The 15,088-nt window shown below is 31.0% G+C and overlaps 1 protein-coding gene across 1 annotated transcript in view; it reads right to left on the bottom strand.

The window, feature by feature from the left end:
- LOC142320960 (zwei Ig domain protein zig-8-like) overlaps positions 1-15,088 on the bottom strand; it is a 970,121-nt gene that overhangs the window by 452,949 nt on the left and 502,084 nt on the right. Inside the window, exon 5 of the mRNA XM_075358949.1 lies at positions 14,615-14,664. The gene's annotated coding sequence lies outside the window, so the exon portion shown is untranslated. The remainder of the gene's footprint in view (positions 1-14,614; positions 14,665-15,088) is intronic.

Genomic DNA, 15,088 nt, shown 5'->3' with positions numbered 1-15,088 from the left:
AACAATATTCTTGGAGTACTTGCATAACACGGTCGACCACAATAGACGTCGGTGTAGTTCGACGATGTTGTACGACTAACCGTTAAGGGTCTTTCACTCTGTCCTCCTTTTCAGTTCCGGTTTGGAAAATACTGGAACTATAGAAAAGCGGAGGTGGAACAACTTCCTACTTCACTATTGAATTCATAGAGTTAAGAGCCGATTTATCTTGCGCGGGTAGAGATTATAAGTTTATACTAAGTTTAATAAACAATTCAAACATTTTTTATTAGTACACACATCCATACAATAAAACGTTTGTCAACAAATCTGTTCATACATTTGTACATTTATTTATTTTATATTATAATACTCATTATTAATCTTGTTTTGCAATTATAAGTCCAGCATTCATGTTTCTGAATAATTATAAAATAGCTTGATGGATTAAAAATGGTTAGTAAGTTCGTATAGAAATATAATACATTTTAATCCTCCATATAATACATAAAGCATTATCTGGTATCGTATGTTTCTGTTACGAGATGAAGGAATTGTACAGCTTATCCCATAAATCGAATCCTAGTTGAAATTTTAAGTGCTGGAGACACTTGATGAGGACAAAATTTGATGACAGCCAAATAACGCTAAGGGGGGAGAATTTTAAATTGAAATAATGAAACTTGGAACTTTTTTTTTCACAATAATTTATTAATTTATCTGTACATTAAAATCAGGCTTACGTCCAATTACAGTTACCGATGAATGAAAATAAATTTTGTAACGTGTGAAAAATACCATTCCTGACAAGGATGCGAACCCGGGTACTCCAGAAAAAAGGCCAAGACGCTATCACTCCGCCACGGAGATTGGCGGAATATAACAATAAATATAAAATAATTAATTTATTGCTGGAAAAATTCCAGATTTTTAAAATTGATTATTATAAATTGTAAAATGAAAATAGATAAAAGGAAAGTTGTTAACAATGTGTATATGTTGGCGTTGAATATTTAACCTCATTTTTTACTTGAATTTCCACAAGTAGTATTTCCACAAGTGCAGTAATTGTAAATACAAAAAAAAACACAATAAAAAAAAATGTAATAGCATCAGAGGTCTCACAGCAATTTAGACTGTATTTTTTCTATAAGAAAGTGTTCAATAGGTGATAGCTTAAAACATCAGCTAATCTTAGAAGGAGAAATATTTTCGTGTGCTTTCAACCGATCGAAGATGACAGGCGTAGTGTAAAACCATAAACATTTTTACTTCCGACTGTTCTTTCGAAAATAAAAACTACTTCTTTAAATTTTTATGAAAAATCACTAAGTAAATACTGTTTAGCTTACCAAAACCTAAAACTCAAATTGTAAAAGAATTTTCAAAATAAAATTTGTTGACCAGAAAAATCTCAAAATAGCGGTTTGTAATGCTCATTTATCTGATGATATTTATATTATTAATAAGGTTTTATCATGATTGATGTATTACGAAGACTCTGGGACTAAACTAAGTCCCAACTGAAATGTATCGACAACGTAGGAAGTAGAAAAACTGTCAAATAAACCTCAAAGGTTTTCAAAGTAAAAGAGCACAAAAAAACTTTTAAGAAATGAGAATTTAACACAGTCAGTTTTTCAAATTTAAAACCAGAATTTTCGACAACACGTTTCAGCATGATCTATTTAGTGAACCATGGAAATCATACATTTTTAATTACAAACTACTTACAAAATATGTAAATAAAATATATTTTAATTTGTGAAAGCAAGTATTATACCTTTTTCGGTCATTGCATTCCTAGAATTCCAATATCCATCAGAAAAAATACATAGTTTGACGTTTCTTATAGGGGTTTTTTCAGCTAATTTAATTTTCCTAGTTGTAATGATAATTTATTTATATGTAGGTAGGGGTCAATCTGTGTAATTCGTTTCCTTTAAAAAATATAAAAGTTTAGATACTTAAGTAAAGTAAATAAAGAAATTCACTGATATTTTTCTAGGAACAGGACAGAATTAAAATGAATATCATCGAATCAGAGAAAATTTGCTTACTCAAAACCAGTTCTAAGTTTACTGACCTAAATAATTACTTTTGTTAGTTATACTTATGGCAATACTAATAATGTTGCAGGGAAAATGCATGATTGCATGTTTATATTCGATGCTTATTCCTTATGTAAATCGACTAGCTCCCAGGACTGATTTATTATAATCAAACACCATTCGTTTTTTCTCTTTTTATAATAAATTTTCAGGCCTAAGCCTCTATATAGATCTGTTAAACGACTTCCCATCCTGACCCCATAGGGGAAGACACCCTCACCTCCCCATCAACGTTCCAAGCCCTTACGCTCGGAACTTATGGCTCAGGATACCTCCGATGCGAATGCCATGAGTGAAATTCCCATCGGTGTAATACTAGTTAATGAACTCAAAACAAAACACATCTCACCGAGTCTTAAGCAAGACTGAAAATACCCAACCAACAAAGAACTGAACTACCTACCTGTAGAAAGTAAAACTGAGTACAAAACGCAACACGAAACATAGAAATATTACACTGAACAATAACAACACAGTCACAGTGAAACAAAACAAAAAAAAAGGAGAAGAACAAAAACATAATTTATAACAAAACATCAACAAAAATAGAATAAAAGAGAAATCCAAGCAGAGCTCTAGATCCCCTCACATAACAGCCGTATATGATAAACATAACAACCTTTTCAATGACACAAAATGTTTGAAAAAAATACAAGCTACTCACGAAAATAAAGAAATAGCAGCCACTACAAGAAAAAAAAGGAAGAAAACCGTTGCACTGAAAAAGAAAAAGTAATTTTTCCACTATGCCCTTAGTAAAATCTTTAATAGTTATTCTTTGTAGTCAAAGTCAAATTTTAAATAAATTACGAGTGCACTAGATAAAGATTACAGAATTTATTTAAATAAAGGCTTCAGGCTAATTTAAAAATTTAGCTCCAACTTCAAAAAAAAGGTTCAAAGACTGTACTGAAGGTGTAGTAGAAAATTAATTTTTTCTTTTCACTATTTTATCCTTTTTTATTCGGTTCTACTTTTAAATATTTTAATATTATTATACTTTATTTCATACATTTTTGTTTTTTAACTTCTTCGAAGCGGAAATATGGACAAACCTACAAAAGAGATTGCTCGTAAGATAAAAGAATGTTACCTTAAAATAAAACGGGCTCGTTAAAAATCGGATAATGATTATAAAGAAAGGATATGGAGTCAATAATCTAATATCGTTCATGTGCAGAGGCTGTCTAAAACGCATGTAGTCATGAAATGTAAACTGTTAAAAGAAACGCAAGCTAGAAAGGAAATGTTGGTATAATTTGATCCTAAGTGCTTTTCAAATTACGTTCAAGAACAAGAATCAAACCGTTTTTCGTTGATTCCTAAACGTATTTGTCATGAAACACCTGAAGGACATTCACATGACAGATGTAAAACAGTCTGCGTGAAAAATTGAGAAATGAAATAGTTGAAGAAAGACATCCGTTTACAGAGAATACGCAACCATCATGCGTATTCTCTGGAGTCTCCAACGAGACTCCAAACTCAACAAAGATAATAATAAAAAATTGTCAAACATAATAAATTCTAAACAAAAAAGCAAAATATTAAATGAACAAACACCAAAAAGCACATATTACTTATGGGCACATATTATTTGTGAGCCGAAAATCTATTCTAAAAACATATTTAATTTATATCTTATTTCGTGAAGTTGAATAATAAAAATAATTTTTTTTACAAACATATATTGATACTGATTTAATTTACAGGTGTGCAATATTGGGAGTAAACATAATAACATAGTAAACATATAACATCCGATACGTATGTATATTTACTAAAAACTACACATTATTATTGATGACAAGAAATGCGAACTCAAGATTTGTTGAGTGCAAGCGGATATTCTCTACGGTATATAATTCATGAAAATAATTACCTCAGTAAGTGTATTGCCAATATTCGTGTGTTTGCATATTGCGTAAGCTACGTTCTATATAAACTACGAATAGCCTGCCTCTTTTCACTGGTGGATAGAGGTTATGCCGTAAGAGGGTTCTATGTTTTAACTAAACCAGAGGAAGTATATAGCCTATTTATGTATAGGAATATACATAAATGAGCCGAGGTGGTTATATGTAATTCACAGGTCTCCTACATTTCGTTACATAAACATTAATAGGCCACTAGTCCCAAATAATAGAATACATCAATAATTTACAGTGGTACTTGCTGTCTAACGTAGTGCTGACAATCTTCTGTAAGAAAATTTATTTGCCTTACGGGTTTATTTAACAGCATGTTTTAAAACAAGCACAACCATTTTACCAAATAATCAATTATTAATCCGGAATTATTGCAATTATAAATTTTTTTGTTTTACAATGCGCAAACATCGCTTTTATATAAATCTATTTCCGATTAATAATAATATTGATATTATTTATGCCTACCTCCACGATTTTTGAAATAATTACGACTGTCAGTTTTAATTCAAATCCATTCAGTTTATCATTCGAAAAAAAGTACTTCGGAATGATTTATTATCGATAGCTTAAAATATATTTTTTTAATATTTTAAATCTATCGAAAATTAAGGCACTTATTATATGACTGTTTAATTTCTATGTATATTGATAGTTCCTAATATTAACCAAATTTAAAATAAAATTATTATAAACCTGAGCGTTTAATATAGCCTGAATCCTGATAAAGATTTTGACATTCTTCCATCTCCCTATTCTGATTTCATATTTAGAGTATACAAATGTTAACTTATGCATTAATTATTCATTAAATCTGATTAAATAGTTAATCATCATCTTATCAAATAAGAATCCTAAATACTTTTGTACTAACAATGAAGTTAAGAAAAATTTAATTGTAATCTGAACAGATTTAAAAAAAAAAAAACAAAAAAAACAACTAAATACTTGAAATAATGATAACGTGAATTTTATATAAATAATACAATAGAATGATCTATTACCTATGTCACCATTTAATTATACATAATTTTGTAAATTGTTCTTTCAAAATAAAATAAAAATATTCCACTTGGTTTAACCCACGTCTTCGCTCAGATTATTAAAATTACAAAAACTCTTGAACAAAATTCAATAAATGGAACAACATTAACAAATATTAATTACTTTTTCAAATAAAAAAAATAAAAATAGTATTGAATTTCATGAATGAATGACACATAAATTTATGTCTTAACTTTATTCTTACATAAACATTTATTAATCTTCCGGATAATTAAAAATGAAGATAAAATTAATTTATAATATAATTATTCCCTATTACAAATAATAATAATCTTATGTTTTTAATTATTAAATTCCTGTAATTCTGTACAGACATTTTCACACTTCTCTTACATACCCAACCAAACACTTTGAATTCTTACCCTTCAAATACCCAATCACGCATTCCTCCTGCACATATCCACACCTAATTATAATCTATGAATTTCATCAGACACAGAGCACTTGCCAATAAAATGTAAAATATTTCATATTGTTTACAATAAACACGTATTATTTTTTTCTCCTCAACATGAACTAAACTTTAAGAAAAATAAAACTTCCCTGGACTATAAAATAATGGCCATAAAACTATTCTCCTTCATTCATCTAGCTCCTAATTTCAGAATCTGTTTTCAAATAAGCGTACCTCCCCGGCCTATCTATCAATTTATCCCATAAAGTCTTATGTCTCCTATTATTTGATCCAACTCTGAAGTCTCACTTGCCCTCAAACTCCGACAGCTCATCATTCTACAAATTAAATATTTTTATTTACTGAATAGATTCGGCTTAAATTTTTTCTGATACATTTAATAGAAATAAAATCGCCTCGACAGAGAGTTTAATGTAACCAAAACATTGTTTAAATGAAGTTTAAATAATGTTTAAACTTACGCGACTACTGCTCTACTTATGTGATTGAAGATTCCTCATTTCGTGGACATGAGTAATTTAGACAATTCACAAAAATTTAAATATTATTAATCCCAAACTTAGCCATAGTCGATCTACTATTAAAGTACTTAGAGGAAAATTGCTCTTATATATGTAATCGTTCAGAAATTCGATTAGGTGATCTCGATATCATTAACTTTCTTTACGCAGAACCTGTCACCCTTCTTAAAAAAAAAATAATTTTGATTTAGACATGTTAATTGTTAAATTCTATTTGTTACTGCATTCTTTAAAAACTTATTTTACTATCTTTCTTAATTTTTACACATCATCAGAAAACGTTATCCGCATAGAAGTGTTATTTATCCACTTACTACTTACTTTTAGAAAAAAAGTAAACAATAAAGGAAATAGAACAACCTTTTTCATCCCAAACTCAGTAAAAATGCCCTATACCATATTTCAGCCAGCCCCCTGTACAACGTGGCTGAAACAGTCAAATAATGTAATTCGTAAGATTGTAAATCTTTGGAATGAATTTATTTTAAACCCCTAATTCACTCACTATAATTTTATTTAAATATAATATTTAATCGTTTATTTAATTCATACCGTTCAGTTTAATTTGTACCAATTAATTAATACCGTTTAATGATTCTAACTAAAGCGCGCGCACATACCATATTTAAATCGCGCGGGTGTAGCGATACTAGCGGGACGGTTGGCATTAACTAAATTAATGTAATTTCTCAACTTACATAAAACAAATTTTGTTTGTACGGTCGGTAGACTGGTGTAGATGCAAGGCTTAACATACCAGGTACCCAGCCGACAGGGCGATCGAATTCAAAACCCAGCCTCACCGAGTTACTTTTTTACACCTTAAATATTATTAATTTATTTAATTCTGGGGTTTAAAAACCTGAAGAAAAGGTGTCAGATGAATCGGTGGAATTTAGAGAAGCTTGAGGAAGAGGAGGTAAAGAAGATTTTTGAGGAGGACATCGCAAGAGGTCTGAGTAAAAAAGATAAGGTAGAAAATGTAGAAGAAGAATGGGAGAATGTTAAAAAGGAAATTCTTAAATCAGCAGAAGCAAACTTAGGCGGAATAAAGAGAACTGGTAGAAAACCTTGGGTTTCAGACGATATATTGCAGCTGATGGATGAACGTAGAAAATATAAGAATGCTAGTGATGAAGAAAGTAAAAGGAACTATCGGCAATTAAGAAATGCTATAAACAGGAAGTGCAAACTGGCGAAAGAAGAGTGGATTAAAGAAAAGTGTTCAGAAGTGGAAAGAGAAATGAACATTGGTAAAATAGACGGAGCATACAGGAAAGTTAAGGAAAATTTTGGGGTACATAAATTAAAATCTAATAATGTGTTAAACAAAGATGGTACACCTATATATAATACGAAAGGTAAAGTCGATAGATGGGTGGAATATATTGAAGAGTTATACGGAGGAAATGAATTAGAAAATGGTTCTATAGAGGAAGAAGAGGAAGTTGAGGAGGATGAAATGGGAGAAACAATACTGAGATCTGAATTTAAGAGAGCATTAAAAGATTTAAATGGCAGAAAGGCTCCTGGAATAGACGGAATACCTGTAGAATTACTGCGCAGTGCAGGGGAGGAGGCGATTGATAGATTATACAAACTGGTGTGTAATATTTATGAAAAAGGGGAATTTCCGTCAGACTTCAAAAAAAGTGTTATAGTAATGATACCAAAGGAATCAGGGGCAGATAAATGTGAAGAATACAGAACAATTAGTTTAACTAGTCATGCATCAAAAATCTTAACTAGAATTTTATACAGAAGAATTGAGAGGAGAGTGGAAGAAGTGTTAGGAGAAGACCAATTTGGTTTCAGGAAAAGTATAGGGACAAGGGAAGCAATTTTAGGCCTCAGATTAATAGTAGAAGGAAGATTAAAGAAAAACAAACCAACATACTTGGCGTTTATAGACCTAGAAAAGGCATTCGATAACGTAGACTGGAATAAAATGTTCAGCATTTTAAAAAAATTAGGGTTCAAATACAGAGATAGAAGAACAATTGCTAACATGTACAGGAACCAAACAGCAACAGTAGCAATTGAAGAACATAAGAAAGAAGCCATAATAAGAAAGGGAGTCCGACAAGGATGTTCCCTATCACCGTTACTTTTTAATCTTTACATGGAACTAGCAGTTAATGATGTTAAAGAACAATTTAGATTCGGAGTAACAGTACAAGGTGAAAAGATAAAGATGCTACGATTTGCTGATGATATAGTAATTCTAGCCGAGAATAAAAAGGATTTAGAAGAAACAATGAACGGCATAGATGAAGTCCTACGCAAGCACTATCGCATGAAAATAAACAAGAACAAAACAAAAGTAATGATATGTAGTAGAAATAACAAAGATGGACCACTGAATGTGAAAATAGGAGGAGAAAAGATTATGGAGGTAGAAGAATTTTGTTATTTGGGAAGTAGAATTACTAAAGATGGACGAAGCAGGAGCGATATAAAATGCCGAATAGCACAAGCTAAACGAGCCTTCAGTAAGAAATATAAGTTGTTTACATCAAAAATTAATTTAAATGTGAGGAAAAGATTTTTGAAAGTGTATGTTTGGAGTGTCGCTTTATATGGAAGTGAAACTTGGACAATCGGAGTATCTGAGAAGAAAAGGTTAGAAGCTTTTGAAATGTGGTGCTATAGGAGAATGTTAAAAATCAGATGGGTGGATAAAGTGACAAATGAGGAGGTATTGCGGCAAATAGATGAAGAAAGAAGCATTTGGAAAAATATACTTAAAAGAAGAGACAGACTTATAGGCCACATACTAAGGCATCCTGGAATAGTCGCTTTAATTTTGGAAGGACAGGTAGAAGGGAAAAATTGTGTAGGCAGGCCACGTTTGGAATATGTAAAACAAATTGTTAGGGATGTAGGATGTAGAGGGTATACTGAAATGAAACGACTAGCACTAGATAGGGAATCTTGGAGAGCTGCATCAAACCAGTCAAATGACTGAAGACAAAAAAAAAAAAAAAAAAAAATTTAATTCTACCGCTCACCTGTGATGTCACAACATATAAACGACTACAACAGCATTATTTGGGGTGGGTGTGCGATTTTGCAAAACTTTTTTTTCAAATATTATTATTTTTAGTTGTAAACAAATGCGCCTTAGAAAAATATGGCCTTAATTAGGCAAAATCACGAGATATTGAGATTGACCTTGCTCTTGACTCCTTTGAAACTTTTAAATCAAAAATTTAATTGTATCAATGCCCCGTATACGGAAGTAATCTGACCAATTTTGGTCAAAATTGGTCAAGTAGGTCTGATGGTGTTAGGTTATTTAGAGGCCAACACCGAACACACACAAGTGCATACGAACATTAACATCCGGAAAAATTCCATCCGATTTTTTGGGTTTCTTAGGTGTCAAAACGTCAAGATCCGGTGAAAACCGCATATGCCCAAATTGAACCGATTACAATACTTTCCCTTCTAGAGCTATAGCTCTGCTTTAGCGCTATCTATACGGGAAAGTAATAAGACAACACTATTGAAGGCACACTCAAAATTAATTTTGAGTGTAAAAAAGTGTAAATTTATTTTTATTCTACTTTTCAAATAACAAATATTATTTTGTAAATAAATAATATTTCTATAAAATTTGTCTTTCTCGGTGGAAAACAAATATATTTGAGAAATTTGATTAAAACAAATAAAATAGCTGAAAAAAGGAAATATTTAGAATTAAACATAAAAATTGCCTTATGAAGCAACAGAATTGAGGAAACACACAGTTAATTACTAAAATTAAAAAATTATGGCAAATAAAACTTAGATATGGAAATCATTAATGTTAATTTATCTGTTTAAAAATAAATTATGAAACTCTCTCGTTTTAAAAATTGAATTATTTGAAAAATATTTCATTTTCGTCAGTCCAAATTATCAACAGTTAATAATTAACTATTTTATTTACATTTAAATACTTTCCTTAGCTTTCAAAATTTAATAAAATTCAGAAGATATCTCAGACTATAAACTTCCTTTCAAATTCCCGATAAGAAAATACACACATAAAATAAAGAATACGAGGACATCATTTTTGTTCACGGTCATAATGGAAGTGCACTGGTTGTGATACTGAATCTCAACCCTTCCGGGCAGCCCGTAGTGCAGAGGCGGATACCCCTGAACATGTGCTGTTCTGGTGTCGCAGTTGGATAGCCGAGAGACAAGAGAGATAGAGAGATCGGTTGGCCCACTGAACGTTGAGAACATAGTTACCAAGATGCTATTGGACAGAGGCGTTTCGAGAAGATAGCTGGGTTTATTTCCGGCATTTTACAATGCAAAGAGATGGTGACCAGGGGGTGAAAGATAACCCCTCATGGAGTCGCCGCTCGTCTGGGATTGTTCGGATGGTCAGCGATGGTCAAGTGGGAGGACGCTGGTTCCCCTGTCTTTCCGTGATCTCGGTAGATCGCTTTGAACGGTGGGGATTACTGGGAAATAAAGATCCGAACCAGTAAGCCAGCGATGGTGTTCCCTCACTTGAATTGACGATTAAAGAAAAGAACCGAACTGGGGGGGGGGGGGAAGCCATTCATGGTGTTCCCCCGCTAGAGTGGGCATAGAAAAGACCCGAACCTGTATGAGGGAAGCTAGAAATGGTGTACCCCCGCTAGAGTGGGCAAAATTCAAAAGAAGAGATCCAAACGGCGACCCTCGTTTTAGTTTCAAGGACATGCCCCTGCAAGAGTCATGCTTAACTGCTGATCCACTGCAGGGGTGTAGGGAGAAAAAAAGGCAAAAAATGCCTTATTGGGATTTACCTTATCTTATTATTAACGAATCAAAACTTTTGATTCCACAAACCAAAAATAATTATGCACTTCACAATCGTAACAGACTTCTAAAAATAGGCATGAAATAGTAGAGACTAGTTTTCGACTTATATTTCATGTTAATTTCTGATGACGAATTAATGGCAACAAAATTATTTAACCATTCATATTTTTAAAATTTTATAGGCAATGCACTACTAAACTTGTTCTAATAATCTGCCACCGCTTTCGAAAATATTCCTTTACTAAGAGCGAAGGCAGAATGAATTTCCGATATTCTCAAATTTTTTCTGGATATTCTCACATTTTTTGTGAAGAATCTAGAAATAAGTTGAATGTTATTTACTTAAATAATTATCCATCTGAGTCATCTAAACAATTTCATATCTAACGGAGAGTTGTGTAAAGATTGACGGAAGCTGTTAGAAATATTATGGAAATGTTTTTTTTATGAATTTTTTTTAATTAGTAACATTTCCGTCACTTATGTTTTAGTTTGATTAAAATTTTAACATAATTTCTTAAATTCCTACTTGTTTTCTGTTGACTTTGTGTATTCTAACGTTATAAATTTAAATTTTCTACAAATATTACTACAATTGTTTTTGCTTATTTTCAAATGAACAAAGTAAATTTATACCGACGTATATTTCCTATACAATAGTTTGCTCCGTAATTCATTGAGATAGAGTTCCTGAAATATAGTGAATTAAAATCAGTCCTGAGAGTAAAAATTGTTCTTGGTTTATTTTTACAATTTTTCGTTCAGAAAACACAAAAATCATCAATTTTGCCCAATAATTTGTGTTTGCAAGAATTTCAGTGCCGTTTCAATTTTGCCATTGTAAATTAGGGCGAAACCTTTTGACATTTAAGGAAAATAGTCCGAAATTGTTGTATAGAAAGGAATCTATTGCATAAAAAAAAAATAATAAAGCTTAATAAACATAACGGTTCTGTACTGACAAAATGCTTGAAGATACCAATTACAGATTTTTTCAAAATGATTTCATCGACCCTGACAACATTAATAAAAGTACATAATAAATTAATTAGAAAATAAAATAGTACAGGTGATTGAAATATAATGATATAATAAAACATCAGATGAGTTAGTAAATTTCCATATGGAAATTAAGATGAATATGTATAGAATAGATAAGATAAAACTTTGGTAAATGTTTTTTCTACGAAAATTTAAGTTGGTAAACCATACGTAAAAGCACCCATGATTAATTTAAAAGTGGAAGGAGGGTAAAAAGTAAAAACAGTATGGTTGATAGAAATATTTTAAAATAAAAATGTAAAAACTGAATGTGAGGGGTGTACGAATTATTATACTGTGATTAAAGGAATAGTTCAAAGGTGAAATAAATGGAGTATTAGATGAGTCAAAATAATACGTAAAATTTGTTATATTCTTAAACTTATAAGGAAACATTTGAAGGCGGTTTAAATTTAAAATATTCAGAATATTTTCATTGGAGATACATGACAATAAAATATATTATTTTAGCAACTATCCTCAGTTTCCATGTACATCTGTATCATGTGTCATTTATAAAGTTCAATTGTTTCTTTTTTTTTACTGTTAGAACGTAACTTTTTAATTCTAAAATAAGCATAGCTTAAATTCATATTAAATTAATAATAATTATTAGTGAATTATGCTTCTTTCGCATCACAGATGTAATAAATAAGAGAAAAACGGACCATAATATGTAAGCTGTTAATAATTTTATTTTAATAATAAAAATAAACAGCGTAAAAAATAAGTTACCGCCTTTTTACCCCTGATTAATCTGTTGTGTTATAGATGGCAACAAATAAAAAATTACGATTTGTGTTGGTGTCTTCATGATTGAGGATTTTATTAATAGGCAATAATGAAATACCTTATAATAATCGACTGACCCTTAAGACTTCATTTATAATCGCATCCTTAGTTTAAAAGCACTTATATCTAAGTCCCTGCTTAGACTGAAAGCTTAATTCAACTGAAAACGTAATTATAACTCTTAAGTCATTAGTCACGATTAATAACTAATAAAAATAAAACTACATTGAGTATCTCATTTCAAAGTTGAGAGGGCAGCTTTTAAGGCTAATAAATAATTTGGTTTATTGTTTAGGAAGTGCTCAGTGTACAATTAAATTATACTACTCGACTACTAAACTCTATAAAAGACTGCTACGCTCTGAAATATGGTTCAGTGATCGGAAATTCATACATTATTAGCATCATAACTTTGAACATATTCGTAAAAAATTATAAGGACTTTTTATGGAAAAACCTGTAAGTTCGTTTAACTTATCTCATGATTAACATCTACACATTGAAATTTTTAACAATTTAATAACTTCATTAAAAAAAAAATAATAATAATAAATAAGTTTTTGTGTGACAGAATAGTGTATGGTAGCACTGCTAGATCACGCCTCCGGGCAAGAGTGGCGTAGCACCAAGCAGTTTGTTTAGTCCGAGCGGCAACATCTTTTACGCAAGAACAACGCATCTTTATTGTAGTGAGTTACTGCGATTCGAAATCGTAGCGAAGTGTCAAGAAGACTTTTTAAATGCTTTTCTATATGCTAATGTGTAAAAAAAATCCACTAAACGTCGTATATTTAATCGTTTTCGGGTTACTTGTAGTGTGCAAGGCCGTCCGATTGTTTTAACTGACGACAGTCTGCAGACGATAAGTGAAACACTTCTTCATTCTTCAAAAAAGTCTCTTTGAAAACTTTCTAACCAAATTAAGCTATTTTACGGAAGTGTTAATAAGGCTACTAAAGTTTTAAAATTGCATCCGTACCGGATTAACGTAAGTCATCAGCTCCAAGAACTAGATAAGGAGAAACAAATGCAGTATTGTTGGTGGTTTAGAAGTTTCATTGGAAATGACATATCTGTTCTAGACAAGGTTTTACTTAACGATGAAGATTGGTTTCATCTTAGCAGATATGTTAACAGTCAAAATAACAAAATATGATCTTCAGAGAACCCACACATGTGTTCCATGAACAGCCATTACATTCGCAAAAACTGGGGTGTAGTGTGGTTTATCTTAGAGAATTTTCGGGCCTATATTTTTTTCGGAGACCATCACAGCTGAACGGTATCAAGAAATAATTATGCAATTTATAGCTTTGCTAGGTGCTGATGAACGTGATTGCTGACTACAACAAGATGGAGCAACTACATACACGGCGAACGGAAGTATGTAATTTCTTCGCCATTTCTTCGATGACCGGATAATTTCTTGTGGTCTATGGCCTTCTCGTTCACCGGACCAGAGTCTCCGGTTTTTATTTGTAAAGCTTTTTGAGGGATAAGTGTACTCAAACAACCCGCATACACTTGATGAACGAAACAAAATATTGAGGACTGTATATGAACTATCACTGCTGCTACACTGAAAAAGGTTGCATAAAAAACAAGAAAACGTGTTGATGCATGTATTGAAAATCATGGTAGACATTTCTAGCACTTATTATAAACTTGTAAGTACCACTTTTGTAAATATTAATATTAATTTGTAAATTAATAAAAGGCTTTCTAAAGAACAATTTGTTGTCATTTGTGTTGTGCGACTTTACGATCACCCGTTGTTTCAAGTAAAATAAAATTGACTAAAAATTATTACATTTACTGCGTGTGTATTAATGTAGATAAGCTACCATAAAAACGTGTAATTGTCTATTGCAATTTATACCATTATTCAAGTAAAAAATGTATTAATTAATAACAACCATTACATCCAGTAAAAAAATAAACATTAAATATACTTACGTTAGATTAAAAGTTTCATGCTAATAGTTGATCGTTACAAAGAAAATTATCTGAAAAATAAAATAAAAAAACACTCAGTTATTTTCTTAGATTCAGACAAGTTTACGGTATCATATAATATTTTTTTTATAAACAATTGAATACACCAAATTTTTAAAAAGTTTGTGGTTATATTTTTTAGAGTTTTAGCAGGCCGATTTTAACGAATTTTTTTAATTCGATATCATTTCTTGATTATAACTATAAAATCTTATTCAAGAGAAATTTTTCCTAAAAACCAAAAATAACCTACGTAATTATTTGACAGTTTAAGATATCGAATTGGTATTTATTTTAAATCGATTTCCTGACCAATAAACTAGAAACTTTTGTTCAAAACGTAAAATCATTCTTAGTATGTTAGAGACAATTTTTTTAATTTCTTGAAATGGTAATGGCAAACGCTTTCTGTTCCTGTCTACAAAATTAAATGTC

Source organism: Lycorma delicatula, chromosome 3 (assembly GCF_047948215.1).
Source record: "Lycorma delicatula isolate Av1 chromosome 3, ASM4794821v1, whole genome shotgun sequence".
In the NCBI taxonomy this organism is placed as follows: Eukaryota; Metazoa; Arthropoda; class Insecta; order Hemiptera; family Fulgoridae; genus Lycorma; species Lycorma delicatula.
The sequence above is the reverse complement of the archived record's forward strand: the minus strand, read 5'-3'. Positions and strand labels throughout refer to the sequence as shown.